Consider the following 12,509-nt stretch of genomic DNA (forward strand, 5'->3'; position numbering starts at 1 on the left):
CACTGCATCAGCAGTGGTGAGCCCCGTACGTGACGGTCAACACTCTGTCAACGCGAACGGAATCAGCCAGAATATGTGTAAATAGGCAGGCAGCCCTCTGTTAGCTTGATGGAGTACTTTGAACCGCCATTGTGAAGGGGCGATGGTAGTATAGACAAAATCTAAATCAGGCCCAAAGTTTCTTAATAGCTTCCTATTTTTGCTGAAGACTTTGGTGGAAGGGCAAGAAATGGAAAAAACTCAGAAAGTGAACAGGTCTGTTGAAACTGTGATCAAGCAAGTGTTTACAGAGGTACTGCCAGGATTGCCAAAGGGCAAGAAAGGGGTAACAACTGCAACTCATGGTTACTTATAATTTACGCAAGTAAAAGTGAACCACATTACCTGAAGACGTAACACCAGAGGTGACACTAATTAAGACCAGGCCTTAAAATGATTTGTCTGAAAAAGAAGGTTGTTTTGCCCCCACAGATGACGAATGGTTAAATAAATTAACTTTGGTCTCAAAGTATGCAAATGAGCTGAGTCGCTACAGAGAAATCTGGAAAAATGTTTATTACTACGTTTGTATATGTTTGTGAGGTGTTTTTTTTTAAGTTGTGTCTTCTCTTGTTTTGTCTTGTTCTCTTACTTTTGTTTGTATAATACTTATATTCCCTCAGGTTTGCTAACCATAGGGTGACTAAGAAAAATGTGAGTTTTCTTGCTTTTTGACCTTAGTCTATGCATGTGCAAGACTGGTGTTTTTTGACACAATTGCATTTATCACCATTTAGATGTAATATGTTGGTCAGTATAAAAAGCAGGGGCGTGGCCAGGCACTGTAAGATGGCAGATGGGCTCTAGGACGGTTCCGTCGGAGAAACTAACATACAGGTACGTCCGCCACCATCTGCACATCCAAGGGTCCAAGTATGGGGGCGCTATGAACGGCGGGATAGGCAGAATACTCAATTGAACGAAATATTATTCATTTTGATGACCGCAACATCGTCTCTTGACCGTGAGTCTCACATGGCCCGTGGGGCCTTCAATGTGGCCTGTTGCTGTGGTCTTAGCAGAGCGGCACTGATACTGGTGACTGGGCATGTGCGACCTCAAAACCGCTGGGGGTGAAGGTGCCTATATCACTGGTGCTCCTGTGATAGCCATGATATTGTTTGTGGCATAGGACTGGGGCGAAGCTGCAGAGCCTGGGAGGCCCGGAGCAGACAGCGGGACTCGACGAATAGTGCAATGAATGGGGGTGAGAGTTGGTGGTCTGTACAGTACCCCCTTTTCTGGGCACCCACCTCCTATGTGCTGTGAATTGACTCGGCTGCGGCCGCCTAGGGCAACGTGCCTGGGGGATTGGGCCCGGTCAACCAGGAGGCCTGTGCGGTCACAGAACAGGCTATTTGAAGGGTCTGGGCTCTTTCCCCCGATGCGCTCTCCTGCGCTCTCCAGGAAGCATGCAGCCACCTGAGACCTGGCAGAATAAGGGCATGCCAAGATGGGCCTCCTGCTAATATGCTGACTGGGCTCTGCCGGCCAGAAGGAGTTTCATGTTGTGTGCCCCCCTAAAGCGATAACTGGGGCACCTGGCCGGACGCACTGTGGGTCCACCGTACGGATCTGCACCGGCCTCTTACAACCGGACTCTCCATGGGCAGTGGATCAGACGCCCCCTCCTCCCCCCATTCACCAATTATGATGAAGTTGTGTGGGGAACCATTCTGGAGCCTAGCGGGCACTTCTGGGATACAAGGCCCGGTGCCCCCTGCTGAGCTTTCACCTGTTGCATGCTACCGAAGTGGTGACCCCTCCCTGAGATGGGGCAGAACACTTTTGCATTGGTGGAGGGGAAGTGCCCTGTGCCTGAATTGAGTTGGTGGACTGCCATGGTTTACTCCCTGTATGAGAGAGGCTGGATGCTCCCCCTTGCCCCCTTTCTGTTGATGTTTGAAGAGTCTACTTCAATGTCTCAAAAGATAATGCTTTTAGATGCATTTTCGCGCTGTATATGCAGAAGCTCTCCACAAACAGAAAAGCACTTCTATAGTAAAAATATTTGAAATTTTAGTGTTCAGTGAATTTGCAACATTTCACTTTATACTGAATGCCAGCAATGGTCTTTCTTCTCGCTTTTGCCATGGACTTTTTTTGTTCTCTCCCTGCTCTTCTGTACTATCATCCACACCTGAAGTCCCATGTTCGGCGCTCATTAATGGCTCGGGTGAGACATCTGCAGTTCTTTCTGTAGGTTCTTCCTGCAGACTAGGCAACTGCCTACCATTTCATCTTGCAGCTGCATCAAAGAAAGATTGCAGGCTATATTCCTCAGGGCTTATGACTGGTGTTCCACATTGACTACAACTTTGGTGCGTATCCTCCAAATACACAAGTTGTGTGTAAGTTGTAGGGTGTGAAATGTTCTGTTCTTTTTGCTGGTAGACCTGTAATGGGACTGAAGTTGTGATTGGTAATACTAAAACAAGGATTTCCTTTACATGCAGATTTTGATTCATTCATGCCCACTCCAGAATCTAAACTTGCATCATTGCTACCATTCTTACCTTCACTTTGAAGCTCAATATACTAATGTCTAATGTGTGCATTTTACCTCCCATCTAGAGACACAAATCAAGCCTGTGGATGTGGAATAGGTTTACCACCAGTTAGCACCATCAGTGCTTTCTCAGTTGGGAGCTGCACGTCACCATTCATCTGAGCCAGAAGGGCATTGTTATGGGATGCGAGGATGGACATTGATTCAGAAGCATTTTGTGGACACCACTCCATTCCTTCTGTATCATGTAAATCTTGCTATTAGATTGTTTGTGAAATTAAGCATGGTGGTGGAAATTGTTGCTAGGATTGTGGAAGAAATTCAGCCTGAGAATTAGAAAGTTTTGCTTGAAGCCCTTCAATTTTAAAATGCTGACCAGCAGGATCATGCAACTGCTGGCTGATATATAGGTGATCCGATAATTTCATGTAACGAGCTGGAATAACCTGTGTTGGCAACTCATTTCTGTAAATACTGTTTTTGACTTGATCAACTGAATTACAGCAGATTAACTGACCTGGTTGGGGAAAGTATGTCATCTTTCAAGATGATCAGCTGATCTGGACATTATACATTCAGCAGGTCTGTGGTCTAAAATGTGCTCTTTTTCTGGGGCAGAAGGCATGAGGTGAATTTGTTCCTGGACACTTGGCTTGCTTCCTGCAACAACGTGATTCACAGATGCCTGCACTCCCGTATCTTGCTTTTCCAATAAATGATGATGGCTTATTACAGAATTATAGTTTCTCCTGTAGTCCTGTTTCATGTGCAACTCATAACCATCTGCTGCTTCTACCACTTTTCGGCACTGCAAAGGAAATATTTCTACGCACTTATGATAGAATTTTCTTAAAATACTGGCAGGAGTGACATTATCAAAAGAGAATCTACTCTTGTCCTCTTGATGTGGAAGCAACTCCCCCAAGAGCTAAATTCCCATACGGTATTGTATGAAGGTTGAAGGATAGGCATGCGCAGATCTGCTTCACAACTCAAAGACACCATTTTCATATGGACACTGCGGATTAAATTAGGGTGTGACATAGATGTTTCCTGATCCATTTTGGAACTGTCTAGTGCTGTGGAAAGCTTACATTTCCTATGATTCTGACATGGCTTCAAACACCTCCTCCTGCAGTTGTACAACAGAAGGCACAGCAAAACCTAAAGAATGAATGCCATTCCTCTAAAAATGCCAGAACAAACATTGTGTGGTATTAAGCAATGTTTTGGGTGACCAATGCACACTCATGGCAGTCACAGGGTTAAGTCATATCACGTGATATTTCCTGTCCCATTGCTCTCAAATCCTTGTAAATAAGGACAACTGCTCACTTACTATGGAGAACTGGCCACCGTTAGCAAAGCAGCCATATCCTTGTTGGTATAATTCCCGGGCAGGTTCAGAGCTCTTCTCTGAAAGTGAACTTGAGCTTGGATTCTTCAGCCTTGATATCCCGAGACAATCTGAACAGCATCTTCATATACCATGAATGTGGCAGAGTGCTCTGGGAGGAGGCCAAGACTCAGAGAAGAAAAAACAAGTAATCTAAATGGCCTCCGTGGTGCAGAATTAGGCACATAAGCATGCTTAGAAGCAGTGTTGATCAGCTGACTGCCCAACTTATACTGGAACTTGATCAACATGCTGTCATCCCCGTCAGAGTTCCCAATGGTGATTGAAACTAAGCTGGTAAAGATCTCAAGGAGACTTCAGATATTGACTGATGAGTGCTGGCACCTCTAACCTGAAGCTTCAATCTCACCTCTTGCAATGCTGCTGTGGCAGCGGTGGGCTGCCGCTACTAATCTGGAGGCTCTTGGTCACCGCCTTCCAAATGTTGCACCCCAGCAGGTAGAAGAGTAGCGTTGCCGCTGTCCTGAACATGTCTTCGTGCCAGAGCAGCGCTGCTGTGGATGATCAGGGCAGACACGCGGGGCATCGCTGAAGCCACACCGCATCAGAGGCTGTTGTCTGGCTCCAATGATTCGTGCTCCTGCCATCTGCAGCACCATGCTGCCGGGGCTCAAGTGGTGTTTGTGCTACCTGCAGCCCACACTCTCCATTCTTCTGGGCTCTAACATGCTGCCTGTAGCGCCCCCCCTGTGAGGGTCCATGGGCAGTGCTGGATAACTCCAGCTCTGAGGAGGAGTACATTTACAACTGTGTTGGCTCATTTTTCACTGTAGTAACTCTAGAAGTGAAGTTTGTGAATAGGAAGGTGCTTACTCTTTTGTGGGTGGTTGTGTGTCCCTCACTGTACCCCTCCCATCCCCTCCTTTAAAGTTTCCACCTACCAAAACTGCTCTCCTTTAGTCTTAAGTATACCTCAAATACATATACCCATCTGTGCAGAGATCGCTTCAATCATGGGGGGATCTCTGCACATAAAAGATAGGCTCGGAGGAGACATCAGCACATAGGTTTGTGAATAGCATTTTGAAGTAAGTTAATATTAATATTATAGTACCTTTTAACATACTACAAAATGCAGTTTGTGATAAGGGTCCAAACTGCACCTATTTAAAGTATTAGTATGTTTATCTAATGATGCTATTCCTATAATGGTAGTTATTAAAATTTTTAATCAGTCACAATAAAATAAATTACTGCTACTATTGGTGTATGGGTGAGATTTCCATAGGAGTAGTAAGATGTTCAATCATTAGGCAATTTCTGGCACTTGCAGCACAGCCCGTTTAATTTGAAGCCAAATATGGGAGGACAAGTAGAAACCAGAGCATGGACTACTACAATAGAAAAGGCCTAAAGTGGACAATGTCTGTATTTCCTGTCTCAAAATGGCAAAACATGGGCATAAATAAAGCAGGAACACAGCTCCATGCTTGCACAAAAGTAACTACAGTATAATGCACAGCAATTGAAGTGCTAGTTTAGAAAACGCATGAAGAAAGGCAGTGGTGCAGCACAACCTTGCCTACCTTTTACACATCACAAATATGTCACGACTTTGTTACAGATAACTTAAAATAAGAGCTGCACTTGACATTATAACTAAAGTGCATTCACTATAGGACTGGTGACTTTACATAAACTATGTGTTTAACCATATGACTTGAGATATTAATAAACCATCCTTACTTAGTAGATATGTACTCACTATAGAGATAACATTCCATAATGTAATGCATTGAATGGCATTTACTGTTTATATAGCCAAATAGAAACCATCCTCATATATGTAGAATGTGATTACTCTAGAAAGGACAAATAGTTTATGTAATGTGTGCATTAATGTTTCGTATATTTCATTTAGATATCATTCTTAGCCATACTTACACATGATTATCCAAAGGATTTACTGTCTGCCATATGTAATCTGAATCTGATGTACTAATATTTTATATTTACTTGTGTTTAAATGGGCACAAGCATATTACATTTGCACTCTTGCTAATACTTTAAGTTGACATTTTAAACCCATAATTCTTCATGTTGCATAGATACTGTTTTTTTCATATTCTGTTAAAATGGAATTTCTTGCGTGTATTCACATGCATTGTTAGTTGAAGAATAGATACATTACTGTACTAGTGATAGAGAGAAAGAGCCTGAGAAGCAGACCTTGACAAAAAAACATAGAGAGCCAGAGTGTTAACTGAAAGGCCTATTCAGCAATGTTAAAACCTGGCCTGTGTGTGAGAAAATTATGTTTCCATGTCAAGCTGGTATACTTTGTAATTGTTACAGTCTACAAAATAAAAAGTGGAGATAGACAATAGACCTTGCAAAGGGGTGTTGCCAAAGAAGACTCTTGTGTGTTATAACTTAGTATTTACATTCTTGGAGATCAGAGTCCCTGTTAGATTCCTTTCAGATCCCTTCAGGTTCCCTTACCACCCTGTCCCCTGGACTTTGAGAGGTTTAGACCTCTATGCTTTTCTTGATTCTTTGCTGAGTATGGCTTAGACTAACACTTAATTACCTGTCCCAAGAAAACTCTTGACCGAGCTTCTGAAATGCTGACACCTTTCTACTTACTTTTTCATTGCCTAGTTCTATTTTCCTTTATGGATATTCCTGATTTCTTAGATCCTTTCGATTTTTAGAACCATCCTTTTAGCTGGGACTCTACTTTAGGTGATTTAGATTTACCCAAGTATAGACAACCAAATCTGAGACTCTACTCTGAGCATCAGATACTCTTACTGATCTTTTATATTGCTGTGACTGAACTTCTTGTTTGCCTAATACTGGTCCGCCTCAATTTCTTCCATAGATTGGGACTTCCTGTTGTTATTCTGTACCTTTATAGCATGGTGTTAAGGGTCGCATAGCTTAACTTGATTCTAAATTTGTACATTTCTACATTTCTAAATTTGCAATAAACCTTCTTAACCCTGGCTACTGGTTCCTGGTCCTTATTGTGTTAATTGAATTTGATTGATGTAAATTTTGACTCCCATCACCTCTCAGATTGAAAATAAAATGTCCAATAGGTGCGAGCGAGCTGCTGCTTAAAGGCTTTATAGAAAGCTCCAGTTAAACCATTGAGGCACAGCACCTTGGCTCCATCCAGAGCGTCAATAGCCTTGTCACCTCCTCCAGAATTAACGGCTCGCTGAGGAATTGACACTAGCCATCTGTGGGCCACACCTTCACAATGTCTGCAAGATAGGAAGATATTGCAGTGGGAGCATGAGAAGCATGAGAGGCATATAGCTCCTGAGAATAGGTCCGAAATTCAGCCATGATGCGATCCCTACCGTAATAGTCTCCCCGCCACCTGTCCGCCACATAGCGACTATTTGCGAATACAGACATGCAAGAGTGTGACCCGGTCGCTCCCCCTTTCCATGGTGGCGGGCTTTATTGTGTTTACCCACATGCACGATTTCCCTTTCTGGTCGGTCCTGAAACTCAGCCAATAGTTCCGATCGTTGATGCAACCGGACATCCCCATCAGCCACAATGTAGCCTGCATGGAGACAGTTCCGGCATTTAGCGTGAAGTACTCAATAATAGAGCTTTGCATTTTGCTACAAAACACTTGGTTCTGGAAGGCATCGCCATGGACCCACCAGCACCCTTTAAGGCTGCAGCCATATGGAATTCGAAGTTTCAAAAGGAAAGGATTATGGTCCAAAAGGGTCAGTAGGAGGACAGCAATCCCAGATATCCATGGGTGGGCAGTGGCTGAACCAGAAGCCCAGCTGCGACCAAAAAAGAGTGTGGTGCCGAATAGAATGTAAAGCCATGGGTGGAGGGATGGTGGGTCCACCATGCGTTGTGTGATGCATACGTGTCAGTAATGTGACAAAATATTTTCCTAGCGCGGTGTTTATCAGTCAGTTTGTGGACTCATTTTGCAAGCAATGTGGCATGTTAAGATCACCACCTACTATTAGGGGATCTGCCTCAAAACTATCTAAGCAAGAGTATAAATCTCGGAAAACGTCAGGGTCGTTTATGTTGGGGCGTATATATTTACTAATCGGATACTTTTGTCTGCAAGCATGCCATGTAGGAGCAGACACCAGCCCCCGGGTCTGAACTAGGCCTGGGCGGTAAATTCCGTTCCGCTTGCGGAATTTGTGTAATTTGGGTAATTTCGTGTTCCGCAAAGAACGCGGAACTGCCAAAAATTCTGCGATCTGCAGCTTTGCGGAATTTTTCACTTGTTCATGCTTTCAAAATGCGTGTTCGCAAGATATTTCTCCCTGAGCACGCAAACAGCATTGGCGAACAAGAAAAAGCATAGCGAACGGACGGAACAAGCAATTCCGCATGTTCGCGGAACTTTTGCATGCTCGCGGAGATTTTTACCGTTTCGCAGATCTTTGCGAAGCGCGACTACGCAAATTCCACCCCACCCCTAGTAAACTTCAAGAGTGGCAAAGAAAGGCACAGTTCTATGGATTAAGATACAAGTGCCATGAGAATATGAACTGTAGCATGAGAAATAGTGGTTTATCCAAGTTCTTAGCGAAGCCATGTTCAGTGCATGGAGGAAGATGTATTTCCTGGAGTAAGATAGCTTGATATAGTGCCTATTGAGATAGGACAGGATCTGCTTCCCTTTTCGCAGATTATTAATGCGTGTATGTTCCATGAAATGACAGAGAGGTCGACTGTTCTAGACATTATGAGGACTGATGGTATGCAGAAAAAGTGTGGGACTAAGACCCAAGTCACATGTAGCAATGTGAGCTCGGTGTGTGATAACATGACATGCAACATCCATAAACATTCCACCTACAGCAGAAAACAACCCCACCGATCCCCCACCCCCCACCCACACTAGATTAAGAAATATCCAGTGAATCCCAATTAGACAGTTAGGAAAAAAGAAAGAAAAAAAACTAATTGTGAGAATTGGTGATCACCATGAGGACGTATCAACAACTTGGACACCGGCGGTCCCATAACGAACAATTATGAAGACTAGTGTGGCGTATTCACCTTTATAAGGTTCAATAACATTAGCTGATAGCAAGACTGTGAGTGGCCATATCCAGCATGAGGAGACATAGCCCCAACAGCACAGGGTCTCCCAGCTTCGGGACAGATATCTTTAAGTAGACTCATTGCTGGAGGCTGCTGGCTGCTGGCTGCTGGTCATGCCCCCCCCCCCCCCCCCTCCCGGTACATCGAGAATAGGACATGGTTGGACAGGCGCATAGGATCCGGCACAAATATGTTTATAGAAGGCCTCTGCATCTGTGGGGGGATCTTAAATCTTGACACGCCCATTGTGTTCTACCCTCAATCAAGCCAGGTAGATCATGGCATAGCAAACTCCTAGCTTGCGAAGAGAGTTTTTTACGTCATTGTATTTTCGCATGGCCTCCTGTACAGTTGGAGTTAAGTCCAGGAACATTGAAATGTTTGAGCTCTTCTATTGTAAGGGGCCCTTCTCACAGGCCATCCAGTGTGCTGCATCTCCGTCTCTACAGTTTAGGAGACAGGCTGTGAGATATCGCGGTGGTGCACCCTCCAGACCCAGGGAAAGATGTGCCTGCTCCACCGCAAAAGTAGCTGAGAAGCTGGAGTGTTCAACGAGGGTTGTCAAGAGTTGCTCCACGAAGACCTCGGCCCTGCCCATGTTGGTGGTCTCCACAATACTGGAAATGTGGATGTTGTTCCTGTGGAATCTTGCCTTGAAGTTCTCATTCTTAATAGCCACTTGTTTTAGTACACGCTCCATTTTCTCCAGGCACTTCTGCATTGTTGTAGTGATGTCTTCTAGACTAGAGCTTCTTTCCTCCGCGTCATTGATCCAGGCCCCATGCCGGTCCATCGGTCACCCAGCTTGTCCATGCGGACCACCAGTGTACAAACCATGCCTTCATAGCGCCGAAGCCTGCCTAAAGCTCTGTCATTACAGTGGAGATGTCACATAAAGGGGCCTTATCAGGGGTGTGGCCTGAAACTCCCCTCAGTGTCTGAGTGGGAGCCCCAGGTCCCAGCTTGGCCAGCGCAATCAAAGGTAAGCCTCTCTGCTTGGGGTCTGATTGGCCCGTGGTGCAGTTCCAATCGGTCGGTATTCTAGCAACATAGCATGTAACGTCGTGGTCCAGGGCGTTATATGCTTAAGCCTGCATGGATGGGGTTGGATTGAGCAGCCCACTGTGATACAGCCATTTAGGGAAGCACACTCGGCTGAGGCAGGGTCTCCACTGGCCAGTATATTAGGCCCTGCAGGTCTAAAGAGGATGAAGGCTGAAGTGCAGCGGTTAAGGTGCAGTCCATGCGTAACAGGGCGCCATGTGAACAATCAAAGTCAAGGGCTCACCTTAAGCCACCCTCCACTTCTGCAGCAACGTGTCTATTGAGCCCTAGTAGGCCTCTGTCGGTGAGTAGGCCACAGCGGGCGTCCGCAGCCTCCAATTAATACATTTGCCTCACACCTCGCGGGCAGGTGCAACTGTAGGGTAGGGTCCAGTGTGCAGAACAGCACTCACCACACTAGCCCAAAGTTATGGCCCAGCTGTAGGGGGATCCCTCTGAATCCAGGAGCCATGGTGGCGAGCGGGTCTTGACTTTGGGTGCAGCCCAGCTGGAGCCAGGCAGTACGCTGGTCCGGAGCAGGCCTCAACTGTCCCCGGTCTCTGGCTCCTCCAGGAGGCGGCCATCTGCTAGATCGTCACCTCGGGGGCCATCGGGCACCGCATCCCGGGAGCCAATCAAGCCCCCACCCAGGTGCTGTATTAGGGAGGCACCTGCGGTTCATGAGATCGGGGGATTCCTGGCCTCAGGTTCACCTGCACCCCCTATCGCTGCGGGGCCTCCAAGGCTGTGTTGGCCATGCAGGCTTGCTCCCTCTGCCCCCTACCAGTGCAAGCTCCTACCATTCAGCTGGGCACTTCTCCCGTGGTGGTCTACGAGTGTTTCAGTGGCGGCTATCAGCAAGGAAGGAGCCGCTGGGTCCGAAGCCTCACAAGAAAATGACTATCTTGGTGGCGGTTGTGTCCATGCCCCCTCATTGCAGTTTCTTGATTGGTGATGATGGGCCAGGTGGTCAGGGTGATTATCACAGTGTTGGTAAAGATGAGCAAGAGGGCTTGGAGGGTTAAAGGGTCCTGCTTTGCCTCAAAGTTTTCACAAATGCTGATGATCTCATGGCTGAAGAATAGGTACAGCTGGATGCACAGTTCCTAGGAGGGGATTAGTTGGTGGAGCGTGCTGCAGGAGAGGAGAACATTTTCACAATGGCAGATTCCCTTAGCGCTGTTGGTTCTGTTTTCGATGTGGTCGGTGAGCATGGAATTTTTGGTGTCTCCGATTTGCTGATTGTAGTGACTGCAGGTGGTTTAGTAGGTGCTCTTGTTATTGTTGTTCTTATTTTGTCTCAATCTGTGTTCATGTTGTTTGTAGTGGTGTTTGGTGAGCCTGAGCTCTTCCATGTACCAGCTTGCTTGTTGTCTGTTTTTTGTGGCTTTTTAGCCTTTGAGAGGAGCCAGAGTATCTGTGCAGGTGGTGATCTAGGCGTTGGATATGGACTTGGGGAGGCTGTTATTTGGTCAAGGCAAGTGGTGTAGGAGTTTGGAAGACTAGAATGCTTCTGAGATCTTGTTTATGTTTCATCGTGAAGATTTGCTGTTAGTGTTTTTCTGGTAGTGTGGGATGGGAATGCTGAAGTTGATGAGGGCGTGGTCAGACCAAGTGATCAGTGTGAAGTTGGCATCTGTGTTGTGGCTGAAGCTGGTGAAGATAGGGTCCAGTAGATGTATGGTGGCATGTGTGGAATCTTACACTCACTGGGTGAATCTGAGACTGTGCAGGTCATCGAGGAGGTTGGTAATGTTTGGAACATCAAAGTCCTCCAGGTGGTAAGTGAGGTTCCTGTGTGGAATGAAGGCAGTGGAGTTGAGGTTTAGGGGTGCGACAAAGTCCAAGATATCGCTGCCAAAGTTGGCGTGTGGCCTGGGAGGGCAGTAAATGAAGGTGCCGCACAGCGTGGAGTTGGCAGTCATGAGGTTTTGAAGGTCAAGTGTTACATTTTGCTTGAGGTGCTTTCCTCTTCTTGAACTGTTGCTCTTTACCATTACTTTTTCTTCTCTCTACTCCTCTCTCCAGGCTGTTCTAGCCATTTCTGTTACTTAACAGATCCAAAGATCACTAGCTAGACAGAGAAAGGAATCCATAGAAAGAGAAGCGAGAGACAAGCCTGGCAAAAGAATTAAGAAGCAAATATCAGGTCTCACTCAATTAATCATGAAAGTCCTTGTAGCAGTACTTCAATTTTAACGGTTGCTGCAATCACTTCAGTTGTAAATATGGATTTATTTTTTATTTTAAAAATGCAGCAAGGTAATCTACAATTTCAAGCCTTAAGTGTCTTTTTAATAATATGCATGTGTCCACTAAACATCCACCGAATCGTGCTTACTGTGGGGCAGATTTACAAGAGAGTGACGCATGTATAAAGATGCGTCACTTTCCCTGCGCCACCTTTAGAAACCCTTGCGCCCCTATGGATGCGCCGTATTTACAATA

General features: G+C 45.7%; 1 pseudogene; it reads right to left on the minus strand.

Moving 5' to 3' along the window:
- Positions 1-2,084: 2,084 nt before the first annotated feature.
- Positions 2,085-4,436, minus strand: LOC146817894 (protein FAM171A1 pseudogene; annotated as a pseudogene).
- Positions 4,437-12,509: the final 8,073 nt, after the last annotated feature.

Source organism: Triturus cristatus, chromosome 6 (genome assembly GCF_964204655.1).
Source record: "Triturus cristatus chromosome 6, aTriCri1.1, whole genome shotgun sequence".
Taxonomy (NCBI): Eukaryota; Metazoa; Chordata; class Amphibia; order Caudata; family Salamandridae; genus Triturus; species Triturus cristatus.